We start from the raw sequence: 12,225 nt of genomic DNA on the forward strand, positions 1-12,225 counted from the left end.
TCAAAGCCAGGCAGAAGGCAGCTCCACTCTTATTGCAGATTCCTTTAATGCCCAGCTAACCTCCTGCTGCTTGGCCTGTGCTTGGGATAAGCCCAACTCCCAGGCTGAGTAGCCAAGGAACGGCAGGAGCCCTGTCCCAGGAGGGGAGGGCCCAGCGTGTGTGAGGGCGTTGCCCAGACAGGCAGCCCCAGGCTGGGAGGACAGAGCTGCCCCACATCTCTAGCGCTCCTGAGGCCCAGGGGGTCCCAGCACAGACACAAGAGCAGCAGCCTTGGCCAATGGCCCCAGGTTTGCAGGGACCGTCCCTGGCTCCCCGCTCAGACTGGCCAGGGGAGCACGTTGGTGCCAACAAATTGCTCATGTGGCGCCATGTTCCAGCCAGGCCGACAGGGAGCGTTTCTTTTGGTGCCACCTGATGCCCACAAATGTGGCCCTTGTACCCACCCCCCTGCTTTTCCCCTGGCCCCCGTGGGGCTGGCAGGAAAGAGGCCCAGGGCCAGGCAGGAACCAGGGGAAAGCAGGAGGCAGGAAGAGCCTCAGACTGGAGCCCAGATCCCCTTTCCTCCTCTGGGCACCTTGAGCATGGGCGGGGGGGGAGGGGGGGAGGCTGGTGCTGACAGCTCCAAGGGAAGGCTCAGAAGCCACAGAGCAACCGAGGCAGGGCAAGAGGGGGGCAGGCCAGGCCTACGTATGGATGCAGAGCCCTCTGGCTGCCAAACGCTGAGCGAAGGCCCCACCCACCAGATAGCGGGCGGCTGCTGACGCTCTGAGACCAGTGTGAGAAGGGGGCAGGAAAGCAGGTCCAGGCCCCCTCACCCCTGCTCCCACAGACCCAGCCTGCTGGGAGGAGGCTCTGGCCACCTTCTTCCCTCCCCTCTCTCTCAGCTCCCTTCTCCTGGGGGCTGAAAGGGCCTCGGACACTGGGCCCAGCCCCCTTCCTCAGGGGGAGGAGAAGATGTCTGTGTCTTGCCCCCATTGTCACCACTCCACTGATGACTCCAATTCTTGCTGCCTGCAGTGCCAGGTGAGAGAGGGTCTCTGTCCTCCCACCCTGCTTGAGCTGGTTGCTGGGTTTCTCCTCCTGCTCAGCTGGCTGGCTCCAAGGAGCTCACACGAGACTAGTCAAATGTGCCCCCATCAGCACCTCACCCTGAGCCACAGCCCTTGTTCCAGCGCTGGGTGGGCATTAGCCAAGGAAGCAGCAACTCTCAGGAAGGGCTGGGAGGAACAGGGGCCAGTCACACAAACATGATTTGTCAGGCCCAGCTGTGGCCAAAAAGGGTGAAATGATCTTTAAATAAAGGGGAACCTTAGAAAGGATTACCTATTAACACCTGGCAAAGGCTGGGATTGAACCACAGACCTTCAGAGCTTCAGTTTCACACTCTCCCAAGTGAGCTACTTTAGCTGACACATTTGGCCTGTAATTCTCCTCAGAAGATGGAAATTGCAGTTGGTTCTCTCTCTGGTTCTACTAAAGCTGGACCCAGGGCTAGACTTTTTCTATCTAAAACACTGGTGAAAACGGAAAGCCAATTGCTTGCAGGTTGAGAAAGTGAGTTAAAGGACACTGCCCAGCATGGGGCTTGAACCCACAACCCTGCAATTAAGAGTCTCATGTGCTTCCAACTGAACTAGCCAGGATGTGTGGGAAAAGTTTCCTAATATCCCATCTCAGGGTAACAGGAGCCAAGTGTTCTCCACTGCCTGACTCAAGGCTCTTTCTTGCCCCTAATGTGCGGTTCTGGTCTGTGGAGAGGTTTGAACTCGAACCCCACTCCCAACACACCCACTTTTTTCCCCACAAGGAACGGCCCCATTTCCATCTCTCCAGGGACAGGAGAAGGGCTCTGGCCTGTTCTCTGCAAAATGCTCAGCCTGTTTCATTTTCTGCAGGAACGAGTGGGATCCATGCGCCATGTTCCCCAGTGAGAGGTATGTGTCCTCTTCCCCCCTTTCCACAGACACAGCAGGCCAGGGGGCTATGAGCCTCCAGAGGCCCCTTCCTACCTGGCCTCCCACAAACCTGGGGGGAAAAGCTGCTAGACCCCAGCCCTCCAGGGCCAAGCCATAGCAGAGGTAGCAGGATTCACTCCCATCTTCTCCTGCCTGTGCCCTGGTACTGATGGGCCGGCCCCTTTCCTGCTGCCCCAACTCTTATTCCCACAATGCACTTTGTGCAGGGGCCATTGGTCTTTCTGCCAAGGTGCGTGGCTGGGAGCCAGGACTCAGGACCCTTCCTAAAATATACAAATCCCCCGTCCCTCCCAGGGGCCAGGTGAGTGACTTGCCTTGCATATGTGACAGCATCAGACCCCTCCCACCCATCTGCTCAGTGTGCAGACCAAGCCCAAGGGTAGCACCTGGGTTGTGTTTTACACAAAAGTCTCTTGTTCCCTGCCCAGTTCCCAACATTGGCTGCTGATGCTAACTTCCATGGGGGTGTAGCTCAGTGATAGAGTCTTTGACTGTAGCTCAACTGGTCCTTGTCTCAACTCCAAGTGCCCCCTTGGAAAAAATTCCTTCTAGTGTAAACATTTTCCTTTCCAGTTCCATCACACTCTGGCTTTACATTGCTTGAGGTTCTTGACATTAATAAGAACCCTTAATGCAGAGCTACTCAACATTGGGATCCCTGGCAGCCATAATCAAAGGCATTTAACCAGGATGGACAGGGCAGGTGTCCCTAGCTGGTGTATTCCAGAAGCTGGGAATGGGTGACGGGAGGGATCATTTAATAACTGTCTGTCCTGAGGATTCCCTTGGGACAATGAAATTGGCTGCTGTTGTGAGACAGGATCCTGGGCTAGTTGGGCAACTGGCATGGCCCAGTCTGGCTGCTTTGATGTTCTGTTTGGTTTCTGTTCTTGTCCCCTCTGGGCAAGGGAGAAGTGACCCCTCATCCTGCGAAAGGCTAGTGCAGGTGAGCAAAGAAGCATGTGTCCTGTGTCCTATATTGTATTATTGTAGTAATAAACCTTTAGATGGTAGATGCTAAAGGATTGGCTCAGCGTGATTTGTGGGTAAGATCCAGAGGGTTAATTGACCAGGGATCTGGCTTAAAGGTGAGTTCAAGGGGAAACCTCACAAAGGAGATTCCAGGCAGCCAGGACATGGGGGTCTCTGAGGTTGCTCTGTGAGGTCACTGCTTCCCAGCCAATGAGCTGAGGTGCTGTAAAAGTTCCTTGTGATGTCACTGCTGCCTTGCAGGCTCATGTCCTGCCCCTGGCCAGCCCCTTGGCATGTGTGAGCTGCTCTCCCTGCCCCCTCACTCAGGGCTGGTTCTGGGGCTCAAGCAGGGAACATCAGAGGCTGCTCAGGGGGGCACATTGCTAGGCCAGGGACCCTCCTGTGGGGCTGTGAGTGTTGCTGTCCCTGCTGTACAGACAGGGCCATAGAGCCTCAGGAGGCTGCAGCGGTGGGAGACACTTCCCTGGTTTTGGGAGGGAGACGAGACATCAAGGCCCATGACTTGGAGCCAGCTACCTCTGCAGCTTCTGCAGCCATGGAGAGTCAGGGTCTGTGGGCATCAGGTGCTTCTCACTTGTTGTTTCGGTCTTCCCAACACTCCTCCCCACTCAGCCATTTCCTGAACCAGCAGTTCCATGGGTGGGCAGGAGAGGCCTCTTCTGTGTCCCATAAGGGGATAAGTAAATGTGAGCAAAGGCTACAATAAAGCACCAGTGGGAGTTAAACCCAGGATCTTCTGTTTATAAGGCAGGTGCTTTAGCCAGCTAAGCCATGGTGCCCTCCTTGAAAAGAGCTTTGAAACTATTCTACTTTATGGTTCCAGACACCCCCTTCCCATTCCAAAGTGCAGCCGTTCCCCATTTCCCTCCAGCTCTTGCCATGACTCAAGGCCTGCGCAGCCCAAGACATCTGATCCAAAACAAAACTGGATAATTTAATGCAGGAAAGGTCAATCAATGGCATTTAACCAGGATGGACAGGGCTGGTGTATTCTAGAAGCCAGGAATGGGCAACAGGAGGGATCACTTAATAAATGTCTGTCCTGGCATGGCCCCGTCTGGCTGTTCTGATGTTCTGTTTGGTTTCTGTTCTTGTCCCCTCTGGGCAATGGAAAATGGACCCACATCCTGAAGGGGGCAAAAAGTGGCCTGTGAAAGGCTAGTGTAGTTAAGGAGAGAGCCATGTTCATGTGTCCCTGATGGTCTAGTGGTTAGGATTCAGCACTTTCACTGCTGAGGCCTGGGTTCAATTCCCAGTCAGGGAAACCACCCTCGTCTGTACTCATGAAATCTGCCAAGTCTTTGCCCTTTTTCATCACAGGGAGGGCCAGTGGGCTGAGGGAAGGGAGGGGCTGGGGTGCCAGAGGCAGGCTCTGGCTGGGAGACACTCCCAGCAGCCAAGCACATTTCTCAGGCAGCCCCTTCCCTGTGCAGGGGGTACAGGTCACACGCCTGGGTGAATAAGAGCTTGTGGGGACTGGCCAGGGCTTCAAGCAGGCAGCTCCCATTGGCCACAAACAAGCTGGGAGCGGGGACCAGGCCTGAAGCCTTTTCCTCTCCAGCTGAGAGACACAAAGGGCCCAGCAGCCCCTTCTCTCAGCTGTGCGTGGGGGCAGGGCAAGCAGGGAATCTGCCCTGGCAGTGTCTGCAGCTGAGCTGCACAAAGGAAGATACAAGATCCTTGGTGGGGTCTTTGCCGGATGAACGTGCCTGAGGAAAGACACTGGAACTGCAACAGACACACAAAAGGGAATGAGGGACAGTTTGAGTCACACACATGGCAGGCGGCGCAGCACAGCCAGGGACCTTATCCACTCCCAGAGCACCCCAGCTTCTCCACCCCACCAGGCAAACTGCCCCATGGGCCTCGCCCACACCATGCTCGGGGCCTGGGGATTTTCTGTCACTTTGCCAGACCAAATATCTAGCCCCCCCCCCTCCCCACTGCTCTGGAGTCTCTGCCTCTCATGGGCCTTCTCATCCTCCTGCTCCGCTTTGTCTCCCGACAGACCCTGCTCCGCTACAGCCACCTCCCTCTGGCTGTCACTTCTGGACCTTCTAGAACAAAATGCGCCCCTTTGTTCTGACTTTGAATACCTGGGCTTTCAGCACTCAGATTTGCACCTAACACCAGCATTGGCTAGTGAGGGGTCTGAACAACTTCTGCTCGGAGGGAGACAACTGTGGAGCGTCCTTTCTGAGAGCAAAAGGATGTAAACTCCTTGTCAGTGAAAGGAAACCTGTCACCCCAGGTGGGACTTGAACTCACAATCCCTGGCTTAGGAGGCCAGTGCCTTGTCCATTAGACCACTGGGGCAAAAAGAAAACATTGTCAGGGAAAGAAATTCACCCTTCTAAATGTTCCTTCTTTAACTTTTAGCTCCTGATTAATCCCCTTTGAAGAAGCCAGATACACAGGAAGGGCTGATCACACCCCTCTGAAAATCAGCTTTCCATGGGTATCTGTAGCTGGCTCCGAGTCATGGGCCTTGACATCTCGTCTCCCTCCCAAAACCAGGGAAGTGTCTCCCACCGCTGCAGCCTCCTGAGGCTCTATGGCCCTGTCTGTACAGCAGGGACAGCAACACTCACAGCCCCACAGGAGGGCCCCTGGCCTAGCAACGTGGCCCCCTGAGCAGCCTCTGATGTTCCCTGCATGAGCCCCAGAACCAGCCCTGAGTGACGGGGGGAGGGGGAGCAGCTCACACATGCCAAGGGGCTGGCCAGGGGCAGGACATGAGCCTGCAAGGCAGCAGTGACATCACAAGGGCCTTGTGCAGCACCTCAGCTCATTGGCTGGGAGGCAGTGACCTCACAGAGGGACCATGGCAACAGCCAGGTGGGACAGGCTGCAGGGCTGGGGCATCTCAGAGACCCCCATGGCCTGGCTGCCTGGAATCTCCTTTGTGAGGTTTCCCCTTGAGGGCAGAAGGGATTGAGGGTCCCAGCTGGGAGTGTCTCTGTGGAGATTTCCCCTTTCCCCAGGCTGCAGTGGGAGGGGCTGGGGCAGGCAGGGATACAGGAGGGGCTGGCACTGAACCTCTGGGAGAGGCTAGAGAGAGGGCTGCAAACACATTGTGAGAATGGGATTTGAACAGTCCATCACCTTAACCACCTCTCAGGTGCGGGGGTTTGTTTCAAATAGCTAAAGTCAGTGCTTCAGGGAACCTTTGTGCCACTTCCTGGCTGGCCGGGGTCACCCAGGGCTGGAAGGTTTTGCCTTTTCACAATGTTCCCTGGGCTGTGGTACAAAGCTCAATGCTGGTAACAAACCCAAACACCCCCTGGCTACATCTGCCCTGCAGGCTTCTTGCTCAAGAACTGTTTTGTGCAAGAATTCTTGTGCAAAGGTCTTGTGTAACAGTGCGTCCACACTGCCATGTGCTTTTGCACAAGAAAAGTACTTTTATGCAAGAGAGCTCCTTCCAAGAAATCTCTGATGGGCATTTTAGCCACAGGGCTTTCTTGAGCAAGAAACCCCTGTTGCCCATCCACACTGCCTCCTTGTAGATGAGTGATTGCGCAAGAGGGCTTATTCCTCGTGGGGAGAGGAATAATTCTTGAACAAGAAGCCCTGTTGTCTGATGCTGAACTATAAATTTACTTGAGCAAAAACGTGTCTGCAATGTAGACGCTCTGCAAGATTTTGGGCAAGAACAGCTGCAGTGAACAGCTCAAAAAACCTGCAGTGTAGACGTAACCCTGCAGTGTAGATGCAGTCTGAGAGAGACAAGGAAAGAGAGTAACCAGAGCCTCCCCCCAGCAGGCTGGCCCTCAACAGGCTGGGTGTGTCTACACAGCACCTCACCTTGAAATGAGCTGTGCAATGTGAGCGGCTGCCCGGGCCCTCAGGGGAAGGTCTGTGGGGAGTTTCCAAGGCAACAACAACAACATTTCATAATGTACAGTCATCTGTCTCTGAAGGGATGAGAAATGCAGGGCCCAGGTGCAGGGAGCCGGGTCACATTCTCCTGCCTGAGTCTCAGTCCTGGCTGAAGCCTGGCTACAGAGAGAAGAGGCCAATGCAAACAGCCGTATGGCAGCGAGGGAGTCAGTATGTGGGTGGGTGGGCAGGGAGCTGGGGGCAGAGCTGGGCTCTAGCTCACTAGGGTGTGTCCCATAGCTCAGAATAAGCGATGCAATTGGGTAGCTTATTTCGAGTCAATTTTGAAATAGCTTATTTTGTAATTTGGCGCTGGCTGCACAGCACTTAGTTCCAAATAAATCGCTGTTCTGAAACATCCCTCACTCCTCGCACCATGAGGTTTGCAGGGACTTCAGAATAGCGAGCCCGTTATGGTTTGAAACAAGGGGCTTGCTCTTAAGACGCGTCAGTGTGATATGAGCACCACGTCCTAAACCTCCGAACTAGCCGGCCCACGGGTGTCAGTCCCACAAGTGACCCTTTCTGAAAGGAGCCTCGGGCAGTTCTGGAACAGGGGAGGTGAGGCAGATGCATCTTTCACAGGTAGGAGAGCTAGCTCAGCTCAGCTGATAGAGCACTTGCTTAGCATGCAAAATGCAGTGGGGTCAATGCCCACATTCTTCAGGTGCAGCTCAGTTCTTATCTCTTATTTTCCCTGGCGGGGGCTCATTGGCCCTCTCCCTCTTTCTACCTGCTCTCCCAAAAGAGACAGACCTGCCTCCCCTTTCTTTTCCCCCAGCAATGTACATGCTACAAAGCAGACTGGCAGTATCAATCAGGCTCTGTGGTGCAATGGAAAGCACGTTGGACTTCTAAGCTGCAGGGAGCTGGTGTAAGCATACCTAGATATTCAAAGGTTGTGGGTTCGAGTCCCATCAGAGTCACTTTAGCTGCTTCCTCATTTCCAAGGCACCTTTTATAGACCAGCAATCCTTAGGCTGGCACTGGGGTGGGCTTGAATCCAGACAGTTTCCAGCAGCAGGCCTGGCCCGTGTGGGGCCTGCGTCTGTGGGGGAGAGCATTGCTGACCTGCACCACAGGGATGTGGGCGAGAAGGCGCTGCGGGAGCTGGGCACGTGACGCCTGATGGCAGCTGTAAGGGACGCATCTGCCATCAGGCACCCCACATCGGTTGACATCCTGGGCAGCTACCGGGCTCGCCCATGCCTGCGTCTGGACCTGTCCAGCAGATCCCAGGGAGGGTGGAGGGAAGGGCTGGTCCTTGGGGTTGGGGCTGGGGGTTGTTCTGAAAGGCTGCAGGTGCCATTAGACCATTTTGTCCTTCCCTGTCTCCTGCTAGTGCTGAGCGACACTCAGGCTGTGTCTACACTGCACTGCTCTTCTGGAAAAAGCCCTTCCATGAGCATTTTCTCCTCCCACTGGGGAAGGCAGCTGGGCAGGACCCAGAATGTGGCACAAATGGAAATGCAAAGGCTTCAATGCAGTGCTGGTGGGGGTGCCTCTGGGTTTGATTTAGTGGGTCTCAATTGGACTTGGTGTTTGAAATTATGCAAATGAAGCTCAGGAAGTTCAAATCCATGTTTCATTTGAAATTTCACTCATCTGGATTTGCATTCCTCCCTGGAAGGAGGACAGACCCTGTGTGAAACCAAGGGAGGAAGACACTCCTGTCAGTGAGGAACAGGGCGCGTGTATCCCACTCGCTCCTGCAAAGGAATGAAACAGGCTGAGCACTTTGCAGAGAACAGGCCATCGGCCTGCTGGGAGAAGCTCCATCATGCACAGAGTCTGCGCAGGGCCAGACTGCTGGGAGAAGGCCCTGGCCATGGACTTTCCTCCCCTCTCTGTTACCTCTTGCACATGGGGCTGAAAGGGACGTGGGCTGCAGGCTGGTCCTGCCCAGCTGCCTTCCCCAGTAGGAGCAGAAAATGCTCATGGAAGGGCTCACACGTTGTCCCCAATGCACTGGCCTGAGGGCCTGAATTCTTGCTGCCCCTGGGTGCAACCAAATGTACCTTCTGGGGGGGCAGCCTCCCCAGCTCACACCCCTCCTGTCACACAAAGCTTGCAAATGGGGTTGATTTTCCTCTGTCTCCCCTTGCTTCATGCTGCGCTAAAAGAAATCCTGAAACCAGTCCCGTCTCCTGTCACTGGAGAGATGGCCCTGTGCTGGGATATGAGACAGTATCCCAGTGATGCTCGTTGCAGCCCAGGAGAAGAAGGGGGCTCTGGGTGGAAGGAAACCAAGTAAAACAGGTCCCAGTGGGCATGAACTGGGGCACCAGCTTGGCCCAGTTGAGTGAGGGGAGATTGGTCCCATGGTGTCAAGGGCAGTGCTCAGGACTCTGCTGCTCCTGGCAGGGAAGAAGCTGGGAGGCAAGGTGCTGGCAGCAAGAGATTCCGGCTGCCTCTTTGCCCTGGGTCTGCCGGCCGCCAGCCACCTTGACCAACCCTCAAACCAGCTGGACTAGCCAGCCCATGTCACAGCGAGTCGCTAGTGGCCCTGTCAGAGAAGAGCCATTGGCAGCTGCAGAGACGTCCCTGCTGCTGCCTGAGGCGCCTTTCTTGAAAGGGCCACTGGTGAACTGAATTTTTGTAGGCTGGCTAGCTCAGTTGGTTAGAGTGTGGTGCTAATAATGCCAAGGTCATGGGTTCAAGTCCCATGCTGGCCCTTGGGGTGTTTGGTTTGGTGACTTCCCTTCCTTTAGCTGCCTGCTAGGGACAAGGAAGCAGAAACAAGCAAAAATGTGAGCTGTGCAGGAAGCAGGGCAGAGATCTGGTAGGGGGAGGCTCCAGCCTGCACAGCCCCAGTGGCTAAAAGGGCCTTGGCCTGGCTTCCTGTCCCCAAAAGCAGGGGAACTGATGCCCAAATTCCTGCTGCTGCAGTGGCTACCTCAAGGCACCAGCTGGGGGGCAGGGAGACTCAATATGACCGGGAGGCCTGGAGCGTGTGAGCCCTGCACAGAGGCTGCTGCTGGGGGCCTGCTTCAGTGGCCCAGCAGCTCAAGTTCCCCTGAACCAGCTTCTCCCCCTGGAGCCACCCCCCAGCGCTGCTGAGGCCCCTGACATGAGGCAGTGGGACCAAGGCTTTGTCCAAGGATGGTTGTGGAGTTTGTGAGGGAGACACCTGGGCGGCAGCAGCAGCTGTAGCTTCAGGATGACAACGCTGATGACCTGTAGCTCCAGGATGAGGAGGAGGATTCTAGCAGTGTCGTAACCCTACCTTGGAGCCAGTTCCTGGTCTTCCCGCTTCAGCATGACAATCTGCTCCTGCAGGCACCACCTGCTCATGCAGGCAATGCTGCCAGGTGCTAAGTTCCCAACACTGGGCTGAAAAGTACAACCACTGTCGGGTGTAACTCAGTGGTAGTGTTTGAGTGCCGATTGTAGAGGTCCTTGGTTCAATCTCAAGTGCCCCCTTAAAAAGTTGATTAACCTAAGTGAAACATTTGCACCTCCAGGTGTGTCAGTCATGGATTTCTATTGTACAGGGATTCTTAAAACGTCAGCAAACCCCTCATGTGTTCTTGTGCCAATGCATGTAAACCAGGCAGACGGGTCCCTCAACTGAAACCAGTTCAAACCTGCTGGGTGTCTGGTTTCTATTCCCATCAACTGAGCAAGGCTGAGATCTGAAGGCCCATTGGCTGTTCTGTACAGAAGAACAAGAACCACGTCCAGCTGGAGAGGAATTGCCGTGATCAATCTTCTGGAACTTGATTCAGCCAGTCAAACTAAGACTCACTAAATCAAACCCAGAGGGCACCCCACCAGCATCCTGCACTTCTGCTCTTTGCTCCCTTTGGCTTCCTGCTCTGGGGACAAGGCAAAGTTCAACTGAAGGAAGCCGACTCCAGGTAGAGATGGAGGGATGGTAGGAAAAGCAGGCACATTGGTCAGGCACCGCTGGTTTCATGCACACTCAGCCTCACCTACAGCTGGGAGGCAGTTTGCAGTGAGCTGAAAAGAAACTGGCTAACAGAACCAAGGCTCAGGATATTTCTGGGTCCAGATGTGCAAACAGCTGGCAGTCAGCCTTGTTGCCCTTGTTAGGGGTATGACTAAAACACAGGCCTCAGTGTGAGAAAGATCAACCCTGCACAGGGAAAAACTTTTGGATTTTTAAGCCAACTCCTTAACCACTTGGCCATCATTACTGTAAGAGACCATTCTCCTGTACTTATATGTGAACAAAAAATTTGTGACTCGCTCGTTGGTCAATTCGGATTGCTAGAGGACAAAGGAATTCTCCCTTAATTCTGTGCCCTCAGGAAGGGACCAACCCAAGGAGGCCGGGGCCCCACCTGGGGTCTCCAACCCAAACTGTGAGACCCAAGGGCTTACAGTCCAGACAATTAGTGTTTGCTGCACTTTTCCCTTCCCCCAGCAATTCTAAATCTCAAGGCCAACTCTACAGTCCCAGCGGCTGGGGGAGATGTGCATGTTAGAGCCTCTGCCCACTGAGCTGTAGCCTTCTGTGCCCAGGGAGCCAAACACAGCCAGGGCTGGAGGGAAATGGGGAATGGCTGCACTTTGGGAGTCAAATGTGTTGTCTGGGACCATAGAATAGAACAGTTTTAGTAAGTGGCCTCAAGAGGGCACCATGGCTTAGCTGGCTAAAGCACCTGCCTTGTAAACAGGCGATCCTGGGTTCAACTCCCAGTGGTGCCTTGCTGTGGCCTTTGTTCACCTTTTCCTAAGTCCTTCTGGGACACAGAAGAGGCCTCCCCTGGCCACCCATGGAACTGCTGGTTCAGGGGAGGCTGGTTAGGGAGAAGGAAACCAGAAACCTGGAGCGGGTGCAGAGATGACTAGCACTGGCCAGGCAGGGCTCTGACTCCCACTGTAAGTCCCTGGGTACCACACATGGGCCAGGGAGTCCTTCTCCATGGTCGTCCCAGTGCTCTGGGTGCGAGAGACGTGCCTGTAACTCCCTGCTGGGAGCGTGGGCCCTGCCCTGCCTGGTGGGGGAGGGGACAAACACAGGCTGGTTGACAGGGGCTCTAACACTCCAGCATCGGGGTCGTCCAGCCCATCAGACGGATTTAAACCAGGCCGGTCGGAGCCTCCTGCACTCGCCAAGGGGGATTCTGCACTTGCTGCCTTGGGAGCCAGGGTCACATTGCAGAGCTCCCCCAGGGATGTCCCATGGCACCACCAGCCCAGCCCCAGCCACTCTCCCTGCCCTCAGAATGTGGCTGTGTTTTATCCTTCCCCTTCAGTGACAACTGCCCATTCCCCACCAGCCCCAGACCTGTGGGACCCGCTCCCTTCCCCACGAGCAGTGAGCGCCAGTGCGGCTCCCTGCTGAGGCTGCAGCTGTGGGAACAAGCCCCTGGCTTTGTGATGCAGACGAGATGTCAACGTGTT

At 55.2% G+C, this 12,225-nt stretch overlaps 5 non-coding genes across 5 annotated transcripts; 4 read left to right on the plus strand and 1 right to left on the minus strand.

Moving 5' to 3' along the window:
- The first annotated feature begins 4,162 nt into the window (after positions 1–4,162).
- TRNAE-UUC (transfer RNA glutamic acid (anticodon UUC)) lies at positions 4,163–4,234 on the plus strand. The gene has a single exon. It is a non-coding gene; the product is annotated as a tRNA-Glu (tRNA).
- Positions 4,235–5,213: 979 nt separating this feature from the next.
- TRNAR-CCU (transfer RNA arginine (anticodon CCU)) lies at positions 5,214–5,286 on the minus strand. Its single transcript has one exon. It is a non-coding gene; the product is annotated as a tRNA-Arg (tRNA).
- A 2,386-nt stretch (positions 5,287–7,672) lies between these two features.
- TRNAR-UCU (transfer RNA arginine (anticodon UCU)) lies at positions 7,673–7,778 on the plus strand. Its single transcript has 2 exons — positions 7,673–7,709; positions 7,743–7,778. It is a non-coding gene; the product is annotated as a tRNA-Arg (tRNA).
- A 1,675-nt stretch (positions 7,779–9,453) lies between these two features.
- On the plus strand, positions 9,454–9,527 carry TRNAI-AAU (transfer RNA isoleucine (anticodon AAU)). The gene has a single exon. It is a non-coding gene; the product is annotated as a tRNA-Ile (tRNA).
- Positions 9,528–11,452: 1,925 nt separating this feature from the next.
- On the plus strand, positions 11,453–11,526 carry TRNAT-UGU (transfer RNA threonine (anticodon UGU)). The gene has a single exon. It is a non-coding gene; the product is annotated as a tRNA-Thr (tRNA).
- The last annotated feature ends 699 nt before the right edge of the window (positions 11,527–12,225 follow it).

Source organism: Pelodiscus sinensis, chromosome 31 (genome assembly GCF_049634645.1).
Source record: "Pelodiscus sinensis isolate JC-2024 chromosome 31, ASM4963464v1, whole genome shotgun sequence".
In the NCBI taxonomy this organism is placed as follows: domain Eukaryota; kingdom Metazoa; phylum Chordata; order Testudines; family Trionychidae; genus Pelodiscus; species Pelodiscus sinensis.